Below are 12,522 nucleotides of genomic sequence, written 5' to 3' on the forward strand. Positions count from 1 at the left end.
AAAATAACAATAGCGAGGTGATATACAGGGGGTACCGGTACAGAGTCAATGTGGAGGCTATATACAGGGGGTACCGGTACAGAGGCAATGTGGAGGCTATATACAGGGGGTACCGGTACAGAGTCAATGTGGAGGCTATATACAGGGTGTTACGGTACAGAGTCAATGTGGAGGCTATATACAGGGTGTACCAGTACAGAGTCAATGTGGAGGCTATATACAGGGTGTTACGGTACAGAGTCAAAGTGGAGGCTATATACAGGGAGTACCGGTACAGAGTCAATGTGGAGGCTATATACAGGGGGTACCGGTACAGAGTCAATGTGGAGGCTATATACAGGGTGTTACTGTACAGAGGCAATGTGGAGGTTATATACAGGGGGTACCGGTACAGAGTCAATGTGGAGGCTATATACAGGGGGTACCGGTACAGAGTCAATGTGGAGGCTATATACAGGGTGTTACTGTACAGAGTCAATGTGGAGGCTATATACAGGGAGTACCGGTACAGAGTCAATGTGGAGGCTATATACAGGGTGTTACGGTACAGAGTCAATGTGGAGACTATATACAGGGGGTAACGGTACAGAGTCAATGTGGAGGCTATATACAGGGAGTACCGGTACAGAGGCAATGTGGAGGCTATATACAGGGGGTACCGGTACAGAGTCAATGTGGAGGCTATATACAGGGTGTACTGGTACAGAGTCAATGTGGAGGCTCTATACAGGGTGTACTGGTACAGAGTCAATGTGGAGGCTATATACAGGGGGTACTGGTACAGAGTCAATGTGGAGGCTCTATACAGGGTGTACTGGTACAGAGTCAATGTGGAGGCTATATACAGGGTGTACCGGTACAGAGTCAATGTGGAGGCTCTATACAGGGGGTACCGGTACAGAGTCAATGTGGAGGCTATATACAGGGGGTACGGGTGGAGGAGGAGGAGAAGGAGAAAGAGGGGGTGTGGAGTAGTGGAGGAGGAGGAGGGGTAGAGGAGGAGGAGAAGGAGGTGTGGAGGAGAAGGAGGGGTGGAGTGGTGGAGGAGTGGAGGGGTGGAGGAGGAGGCGGGGTGGAGCGGTGGAGGAGGAGGAGTGGTGGAGGAGGAGGAGGAGGAGGAGTGGAGGGGTGGAGGGGTGGAGGAGGAGTGGAGGGGTGGAGGTGGAGGAGTGGAGAGGAGGAGGAGGAGGAGGAGGAGGAGTGGAGGGGTGGAGGTGGAGGAGGAGGAGGAGTGGAGGGGGAAGCGGGGTGGAGGAGGAGGAGTGGAGGAGGAGGCGGGGTGGAGGAGGAGGCGGGGTGTCAACTCTAAACACGTCAGGTCACACCCAGAGGCAACAGAGATTATACACACAACACACAGCAGTACGGAGCCTCTCCATCGGGCCCCACTAAGTCCCCTGCCTGTGACATATGTCAGTCCCAATCTGTTCAGTGGGAAGCTGGGAGCTCACCTCCTTAACATAACATATCACTGCGGCAGGCGAGCACACACACACACACACACACACACACACACACACACACACACACACACACACACACACACACACTGCGGCAGGCACAGAGCACTAGCTGGCTGCATCCCGCTCACTGCTAATTGGTGTTTTAGTAATAACACCATCTGGCCTTCTTTAAGAACACCAGAAAGACAGCAGCTACTTTCTCCTGAAAACATTTACACACAAGGCAAACAATCCACCACGTACCACCAGCCCTAGGATGAGGTTACATACACACGGCCTAGTTCAACAGTGAGTCTAGGACCCCTTCAAAACCTGCGTTGCGTAGAACAGACTGAATCACAGAAACCAGACAGGGGTATTCAGACATATACTTTTTTTTAAACATTTGAATCAACTAAATGTATTGAATTACTTAGAGAAGTCATTAATTTGCCCATGTGAATAATAAGACATGAACAAAACACATCAGCGATTCGCATTTTCATGGAACTTTCTGAAACCACAGGAACATCCCCGTCTCTGTGTATGTCTACACTTGATGTAGCCGTTAGCGATGATGCTAATAGTAACCTTCTTCTGGTAGAGCTGCAAAGGCCCCAAAGCTCCTCAATTAAATGTTAACTACAACCTAGCTAATGCCTGCCTGGCAGAATGATAATGATTTATTTGCATCAATACAGTGGCCATTTGTTTCAAACACTCTGCAATCACAAGGGCTACAGCAAACTGCTTAAAGGGGAAGTTCCCCAACAACAACCCCCACTTCTGGGCCGTTTATAACACTTGCCTGGACGTTTGTCAGTACCCCAGACAGTTTTTACGTCCATTGCTTGAGTATTTAGTAGTAAACTGATTCTACACCCGCCTTCCCCATAGAAACTCCATGCAAAGTCCATCATGAATACCTCACAAACACTCTGGCCTCCCATGACCACAATAGTCCTTATAATGACTTTCATTCTCAGTACAGTTTTTCATTTATTTCAGTACGCAAGTTTTTAACCAATGTATATTCTTCTTTTCATATTGAAATCCAGGAAATAGATCAACGTGCCGCGGGTCAGGACCTACAGTAGGACGGGACACAAGGTGGGAGTCGTTGAAGGATGTAATCAATCGTTTTCTGTTTTCAGTACTTCACAGCATTTGCTGCCCTCGTTGAATTTAATCAGAGAAAAGACTGTCAGATCGAGAACGAAAAGGAAATTGGAAAACACCTTTATTTTCCGAATGGTACAGTTGTTCCATATCTGTTTGTGCCAGATTATACTGACACTGAGCTGTTTCATTGAGCCAGATTATACTGACGCTGAGCTGTTTCATTGAGCCAGATTATACTGACACTGAGCTGTGTCATTGAGCCAGATTATACTGACGCTGAGCTGTTTCATTGAGCCAGATTATACTGACACTGAGCTGTTTCATTGAGCCAGATTATACTGACACTGAGCTGTTTCATTGAGCCAGATTATACTGACACTGAGCTGTTTCATTGAGCCAGATTATACTGACACTGAGCTGTTTCATTGAGCCAGATTATACTGACACTGAGCTGTTTCATTGAGCCAGATTATACTGACACTGAGCTGTTTCATTGAGCCAGATTATACTGACACTGAGCTGTTTCATTGAGCCAGATTATACTGACACTGAGCTGTTTCATTGAGCCAGATTATACTGACGCTGAGCTGTTTCATTGAGCCAGATTATACTGACGCTGAGCTGTTTCATTTAGCCAGATTATACTGACACTGAGCTGTTTCATTGAGCCAGATTATACTGACGCTGAGCTGTTTCATTGAGCCAGATTATACTGACGCTGAGCTGTTTCATTTAGCCAGATTATACTGACACTGAGCTGTTTCATTGAGCCAGATTATACTGACACTGAGCTGTTTCATTGAGCCAGAATATACTGACGCTGAGCTGTTTCATTGAGCCAGAATATACTGCCTCTGTTATTCCATTGAGCCAGATTATACTGATGCTGAGCTGTTCTATTGAGTCAGATTATACTGATGCTGAGTTGTTTCTTTGAGCCAGATTATAATTATGATGAGTTGATCATTGAGCCAGATTATATTGACTCTGAGCTGTTCCATTGAGCCAGATTATACTGATGCTGAGCTGTTCCATTGAGCCAGATTATACTGATGCTGAGCTGTTCCATTGAGCCAGATTATACTGACTCTGTTATTCCATTGAGCCAGATTATACTGACGCTGAGCTGTTTCATTGAGCCAGATTATACTGATGCTGAGCTGTTCCATTGAGCCAGATTATACTGATGCTGAGCTGTTCCATTGAGCCAGATTATACTGACTCTGTTATTCCATTGAGCCAGATTATACTGACGCTGAGCTGTTTCATTGAGCCAGATTATACTGATGCTGAGCTGTTCCATTGAGCCAGATTATACTGATGCTGAGCTGTTCTATTGAGCCAGATTATACTGATGCTGAGTTGTTTCTTTGAGCCAGATTATAATTATGATGAGTTGATCATTGAGCCAGATTATATTGACGCTGAGCTGTTCCATTGAGCCAGATTATACTGATGCTGAGCTGTTCCATTGAGCCAGATTATACTGATGCTGAGCTGTTCCATTGAGCCAGATTAGACTGACTCTGTTATTCAATTGAACCAGATTATACTGACACTGAGCTGTTCCATTGAGCCAGATTATGCTGATGCTGAGCTGTTCCATTGAGCCAGATTATACTGACTCTGTTATTCCATTGAGCCAGATTATACTGACGCTGAGCTGTTTCATTGAGCCAGATTATACTGATGCTGAGCTGTTCCATTGAGCCAGATTATACTGATGCTGAGCATTTCCATTGAGCCAGATTATATTGATGCTGAGCTGTTCCATTGAGCCAGATTATACTGATGCTGAGCTGTTCCATTGAGCCAGATTATACTGACACTGAGCTGTTCCATTGAGCCAGATTATACTGATGCTGAGCTGTTCAATTGAGCCAGATTATGCTGATGCTGAGTTGTTCCATTGAGCCAGATTATGCTGATGCTGAGCATTTCCATTGAGCCAGATTATATTGACGCTGAGCTGTTCCATTGAGCCAGATTATACTGATGCTGAGCTGTTCTATTGAGCCAGATTATACTGATGCGGAGTTGTTTCATTGAGCCAGATTATAATTATGATGAGTTGATCATTGAGCCAGATTATATTGACGCTGAGCTGTTCCATTGAGCCAGATTATACTGATGCTGAGCTGTTCCATTGAGCCAGATTATACTGATGCTGAGCTGTTCCATTGAGCCAGATTATACTGACTCTGTTATTCCATTGAGCCAGATTATACTGACACTGAGCTGTTCCATTGAGCCAGATTATGCTGATGCTGAGTTGTTCCATTGAGCCAGATTATACTGACGCTGAGCATTTCCATTGAGCCAGATTATATTGACGCTGAGCTGTTCCATTGAGCCAGATTATACTGATGCTGAGCTGTTCCATTGAGCCAGATTATACTGACTCTGAGCTGTTCCATTGAGCCAGATTATGCTGATGCTGAGCATTTCCATTGAGCCAGATTATATTGGCGCTGAGCTGTTCCATTGAGCCAGATTATACTGATGCTGAGCTGTTCTATTGAGCCAGATTATACTGATGCGGAGTTGTTGCATTGAGCCAGATTATAATTATGATGAGTTGATCATTGAGCCAGATTATATTGACGCTGAGCTGTTCCATTGAGCCAGATTATACTGATGCTGAGCTGTTCAATTGAGCCAGATTATACTGATGCTGAGCTGTTCCATTGAGCCAGATTATACTGACGCTGAGCTGTTTCATTGAGCCAGATTATACTGACGCTGAGCTGTTTCATTGAGCCAGATTATACTGATGCTGAGCTGTTCCATTGAGCCAGATTATACTGATGCTGAGCTGTTCCATTGAGCCAGATTATACTGATGCTGAGCTGTTCCATTGAGCCAGATTATACTGATGCTGAGCTGTTCCATTGAGCCAGATTATACTGACTCTGTTATTCCATTGAGCCAGATTATACTGACGCTGAGCTGTTTCATTGAGTCAGATTATACTGATGCTGAGCTGTTCCATTGAGCCAGATTATACTGATGCTGAGCTGTTCCATTGAGCCAGATTATACTGACTCTGTTATTCCATTGAGCCAGATTATACTGACGCTGAGCTGTTTCATTGAGCCAGATTATACTGATGCTGAGCTGTTCTATTGAGCCAGATTATACTGATGCTGAGTTGTTTCTTTGAGCCAGATTATGATTATGATGAGTTGATCATTGAGCCAGATTATGATTATGCTGAGCTGTTCCATTGAGCCAGATTATACTGATGCTGAGCTGTTCCATTGAGCCAGATTATACTGATGCTGAGCTGTTCCATTGAGCCAGATTATACTGATGCTGAGCTGTTCCATTGAGCCAGATTATACTGACTCTGTTATTCCATTGAGCCAGATTATACTGACACTGAGCTGTTCCATTGAGCCAGATTATGCTGATGCCGAGTTGTTCCATTGAGCCAGATTATACTGACGCTGAGCATTTCCATTGAGCCAGATTATATTGACGCTGAGCTGTTCCATTGAGCCAGATTATACTGATGCTGAGCTGTTCCATTGAGCCAGATTATACTGATGCTGAGCTGTTCTATTGAGCCAGATTATACTGATGCTGAGTTGTTTCATTGAGCCAGATTATAATTATGATGAGTTGATCATTGAGCCAGATTATACTGATGCTGAGTTGGTTCATTGAGCCAGATTATAATTATGATGAGTGGTTTCATTGAGACAGATTATACTGATGCTGAGTTTTTTTATTGAGCCAAATTATACTGATGCTGAGTTGTTTTATTGAGCCAGATTATACTGACCCTGAGCTATTCCATTAGCCAGATTATATTGACGCTGAGTTGATTCAATGAGCCAGATTATACTGAAGCTGTTATTCCATTGAGCCAGATTACACCGATGCTGAGTAGTTTCATTGAGCCATTTTATACCGATGCTGAGTGGTTCCAATGAGCCAGATTATACTGACGCTGAGTTGTTTCATTGAGCCAGATTAAATTGACGCTGAAATGTTTCATTGAGCCAGATTAAATTGACGCTGAGTTGTTTCATTGAGCCAGATTAAATTGACGCTGAGTTGTTTCATTGAGCCAGATTAAATTGACGCTGAGTTGTTTCATTGAGCCAGATTAAATTGACGCTGAAATGTTTCATTGAGCCAGATTAAATTGACGCTGAAATGTTTCATTGAGCCAGATTAAATTGACGCTGAAATGTTTCATTGAGCCAGATTATACTGACACTGAGCTGTTTCATTGAGCCAGATTATACTGACGCTGAGTTGTTCCATTGAGCCAGATTATACTGACGCTGAGTTGTTCCATTGAGCCAGATAATACTGACGCTGAGTTGTTCCATTGAGCCAGATTATACTGACGCTGAGTTGTTCCATTGAGCCAGATTATACTGACGCTGAGTTGTTCCATTGAGCCAGATTATACTGACGCTGACATGTTTCATTGAGCCAGATTACTCTGACGCTGAGTTGTTTCATTGAGCCAGATTAAATTGACGCTGAAATGTTTCATTGAGCCAGATTAAATTGACGCTGAGTTGTTTCATTGAGCCAGATTAAATTGACGCCGAGTTGTTTCATTGAGCCAGATTAAATTGACGCTGAAATGTTTCATTTAGCCAGATTAAATTGACGCTGAAATGTTTCATTGAGCCAGATTAAATTGACGCTGAGTTGTTTCATTGAGCCAGATTATACTGATGCTGAGTTGTTCCATTTGTGGGCTGACTTAAAGAAAGGAGCTAGAGACAGGACCTAGTTGATGTGGAGGAAACACAGACTCTTCCCAGAATGCAGGGTGACTGGTGGTGCACCCAGGCTTCTCACGGGCTCTTCCCAGAATGCAGGGTGACTGGTGATGCACCCAGGCTTCTCACGGGCTCCTCCCAGAATGCAGGGTGACTGGTGGTGCACCCAGGCTTCTCACGGGCTCTTCCCAGAATGCAGGGTGACTGGTGATGCACCCAGGCTTCTCACGGGCTCCTCCCAGAATGCAGGGTGACTGGTGGTGCACCCAGGCTTCTCACGGGCTCTTCCCAGAATGCAGGGTGACTGGTGATGCACCCAGGCTTCTCACGGGCTCTTCCCAGAATGCAGGGTGACTGGTGGTGCACCCAGGCTTCTCACGGGCTCCTCCCAGAATGCAGGGTGACTGGTGATGCACCCAGGCTTCTCACGGGCTCCTCCCAGAATGCAGGGTGACTGGTGGTGCACCCAGGCTTCTCACGGGCTCTTCCCAGAATGCAGGGTGACTGGTGGTGCACCCAGGCTTCTCACGGGCTCCTCCCAGAATGCAGGGTGACTGGTGGTGCACCCAGGCTTCTCACAGACTCTTCCCAGAATGCAGGGTGACTGGTGGTGCACCCAGGCTTCTCACAGACTCTTCCCAGAATGCAGGGTGACTGGTGGTGCACCCAGGCTTCTCACAGACTCTTCCCAGAATGCAGGGTGACTGGTGGTGCACCCAGGCTTCTCACAGACTCTTCCCAGAATGCAGGGTGACTGGTGGTGCACCCAGGCTTCTCACAGACTCTTCCCAGAATGCAGGGTGACTGGTGGTGCACCCAGGCTTCTCACGGGCTCTTCCCAGAATGCAGGGTGACTGGTGATGCACCCAGGCTTCTCACGGGCTCCTCCCAGAATGCAGGGTGACTGGTGGTGCACCCAGGCTTCTCACAGACTCTTCCCAGAATGCAGGGTGACTGGTGGTGCACCCAGGCTTCTCACAGACTCTTCCCAGAATGCAGGGTGACTGGTGGTGCACCCAGGCTTCTCACGGGCTCTTCCCAGAATGCAGGGTGACTGGTGATGCACCCAGGCTTCTCACGGGCTCCTCCCAGAATGCAGGGTGACTGGTGGTGCACCCAGTAAATTGCCTACCCAGTGACACCCTTCAGCTGTGGTTTCCAGTATCCTGTCTATACCCCATAATGTAACTGGCCACTGTCGTCCCCTTCAAATGAGTCTGACAATGACAACATGCTGGCTCGGTCGACTGTGTCTAGAACGAGTGGATGCGTGCCATAGAAATAGAATGTATGGGACACTTCACAATCTGGGTCGACATAAACAATCATTTTTATTACCCAATGGTGTCAATAGTCAATATTGTCAATAGTGGTCAATAGTGGTAGTAGAGAAGAACATGTTGTTTGTAATTCCCAGTCTTCCTTTTCTACCAATAATCTCCTACCTAGCCTGTAAAACCAATCTACCAATAATCTGCTACCTAGCCTGTAAAACCAGTCTAGATTTTCTACCAATAATCTCCTACCTAGCCTGTAAAGCCAGTCTAGATTTTCTACCAATAATCTCCTACCTAGCCTGTAAACCCACACACACAAGAGGGCGACAGCCTCACACTATGACCACTAACACCCTTTGAACAATGACTTGGCTATACAGTCTAAAGTACCAAGCTATCCATCCATATTATTGAGGAAGGTAGGCTTTTGGTAAAAATGTTGGTCTAGTAACCGAAAGGTTGCTGGTTCGATTCCCTGAGCCAACAAGGTGTAAAATCTGTCTGTGCCCTTGAGCAAGGCACTTAACTAACTGCTCCTGTTAGTCGCTCTGCATTAAAGTCTGCAAAATTAACTACATGTAAATGTATTGAGCCATCATCAATACGTTTTATAAATCAATATAATGACCCCTGAGCCTGTTATATTTGACATTGTATAGGTCTATCTATTGTCTTGATTGTTGTATATAACATTGTCATGTATTTATTTTCTGTCTATCTGGTGCCCCAGGTTTATTGTATCTCCTCATTGAATAGAACGGGTGTTCCCATTCAAGACGATGATGTCATAATGGCTGGACTGTCGGGCCTTGACAAGAGTATCCACAGGAGCAAAGCAGGAAGTGGACCCATCATTCTGGGCTGTGAGTTGTTGAACCAACTCAGCTGACATTACAAAAAAATGCATTCCAGCACATGAGCCACATCAGATAACATAATTTGAATGAACATTCTACATACCATGGAAATTAAGGCATCAAGCATGGCAAGCGGGACAAATGCGGCAATTCTGGATCCAACAGGACCCTTCTACCTCCAAGCCATAACACAGTTACATAGTTAGTTAAATAGACCAATAGCTACCCAGACTATCTGCAACAGGACCCTTCTACCTCCAAGCCATAAAACGGTTAGATAGTTAGTCTGGATAGCTATTGGTCTATTTAACTATTTGCATTGGCCCTTTTTTCACCAACTCTTTTGACTCCTCAGATAAGCTGCTGTTACTATTCACTATCTGTCACTTTATTCCTAGTTATATGTACATGTCTACCTCCATTACCTCGTACCCCTGCACATTGACTCTGTACTGGTACCCCATGTACAGTTGAAGTCGGAAGTTTACATACTCCTTAGACAAATACATTTAAACTCAGTTTTTCACAATTCCTGACATTTAATCCTAGTAAAAAAAACTGTTTAGGTCATTTAGGATCACCACTTTATTTTAAGAATGTGAAATGTCATGCATGACACAAGTAATTTTTCCAACTTGTTTACAGACAGATTATTTCACTTATAATTCACTATATTAAAATTCCAGTGGGTCAGAAGTTTACATACATTAAGTTGACTGTGCTTTTAAACAGCTTGGAAAATTCCAGAAAATGATGCCATGGCTTCAGAAGCTTCTGATAGGCTAATTGACATCATTGGAGGTGTACCTGTGGATGTACTTCAAGGCCTACCTTCAAATTCAGTGCCTCTTTGCTTGATATCAAGGGAAAATCTAAAGAAATCAGCCAAGACCTCTGGAAAAAAATGGAGACCTCCACAAGTCTGGTTCATCATTGGGAGCAATTTCCAAATGCCTGAAGGTACCACATTCATCTGTACAAACAATAGTACGCAAGTATAAACACCATAGGACCATGTAGCCGTCATACCGCTCAGATAGGAGACACGTTCCGTCTCTTAGAGATTAAGGTAATTTGGCGCAAATCAATCCCAGAACAACAGGCCGTCTTGGAATGAAGAACTCCCTATTTGACTTCCTCCACCACCTTTAATGTGACATCATATCTATAAAGAAGTGCCTTAATAGATAGGCTGACAAGTCTGACAGTCAACTATTCAGTTACACTATAGATATATTTATTTCACCTTTATTTAACCAGATAGGCAAGTTGAGAACAAGTTCTCATTTACAATTGTGACCTGGCCAAGATAAAGCAAAGCAGTTCGACACATACACATAACGACACAGAGTTACACATGGAGTAAAACAAACATACAGTCAATAATACAGTATAAACAAGTCTATATACGATGTGAGCAAATGAGGTGAGATAAGGGAGGTAAAGGCAAAAAAAGGCCATGGTGGCAAAGTAAATACAATATAGCAAGTAAAACACTGGAATGGTAGATTTGCAGTGGAAGAATGTGCAAAGTAGAAATACAAATAATGGGGTGCAAAGGAGCAAAATAAATAAAATAAATACAGTAGGGAAAGAGGTAGTTGTTTGGGCTAAATTATAGGTGGGCTATGTACAGGTGCAGTAATCTGTGAGCTGCTCTGACAGCTGGTGCTTAAAGCTAGTGAGGGGGATAAGTATTTCCAGTTTCAGAGATTTTTGTAGTTCGTTCCAGTCATTGGCAGCAGAGAACTGGAAGGAGAGGCGGCCAAAGAAAGAATTTGTTTTGGGGGTGACCAGAGAGATATACCTGCTGGAGCGCGTGCTACAGGTGGGTGATGCTATGGTGACCAGCGAGGTGAGATAAGGGGGGACTTTACCTAGCAGGGTCTTGTAGATGACAGGGAGCCAGTGGGTTTGGCGACGAGTATGAAGCGAGGGCCAGCCAATGAGAGCGTACTGGTCACAATGGTGGGTAGTATATGGGGCTTTGGTGACAAAACGGATGGCACTGTGATAGACTGCATCCAATTTGTTGAGTAGGGTATTGGAGGCTATTTTGTAAATCACATCGCCGAAGTCGAGGATTGGTAGGATGGTCAGTTTTACAAGGGTATGTTTGGCAGCATGAGTGAAGGATGCTTTGTTGCGAAATAGGAAGCCAATTCTAGATTTAACTTTGGATTGGAGATGTTTGATGTGGGTCTGGAAGGAGAGTTTACAGTCTAACCAGACACCTAGGTATTTGTAGTTGTCCACGTATTCTAAGTCAGAGCCGTCCAGAGTAGTGATGTTGGACAGGCGGGCAGGTGCAGGCAGCGATCGGTTGAAGAGCATGCATTTAGTTTGACTTGTATTTAAGAGCAATTGGAGGCCACGGAAGGAGAGTTGTATGGCATTGAAGCTTTCCTGGAGGGTTGTTAACACAGTGTCCAAAGAAGGGCCAGAAGTATACAGAATGGTGTCGTCTGCGTAGAGGTGGATCAGAGACTCACCAGCAGCAAGAGCAACATCATTGATGTATACAGAGAATAGAGTCAGTCCACGAATTGAACCCTGTAGCACCCCCATAGAGACTGCCAGAGGTCCGGACAGCAGACCCTCCGATTTGACACACTGAACTCTATCAGAGAAGTAGTTGGTGAACCAGGCGAGGCAATCATTTGAGAAACCAAGGCTGTCGAGTCTGCCGGTGAGGATGTGGTGATTGACAGAGTCGAAAGCCTTGGCCAGATCAATGAATACGGCTGCACAGTAATGTTTCTTATCGGTGGCGGTTAAGATATCGTTTAGGACCTTGAGCGTGGCTGAAGTGCACCCATGACCAGCTCTGAAACCAGATTGCATAGCAGAGAGGGTATGGTGAGATTCAAAATGGTCGGTAATCTGTTTGTTGACTTGGCTTTCGAAGACCTTAGAAAGGCAGGGTAGGATATAGGTCTGTAGCAGTTTGGGTCAAGAGTGTCCCCCCCTTTGAAGAGGGGGATGACCGCAGCTGCTTTCCAATCTTTGGGAATCTCAGACGACATGAAAGAGAGGTTGAACAGGCTAGTAATAGGGGTGGCAACAGTTTCGGCAG

This window comes from Oncorhynchus masou, chromosome 13 (assembly GCF_036934945.1).
Source record: "Oncorhynchus masou masou isolate Uvic2021 chromosome 13, UVic_Omas_1.1, whole genome shotgun sequence".
Taxonomy (NCBI): domain Eukaryota; kingdom Metazoa; phylum Chordata; class Actinopteri; order Salmoniformes; family Salmonidae; genus Oncorhynchus; species Oncorhynchus masou.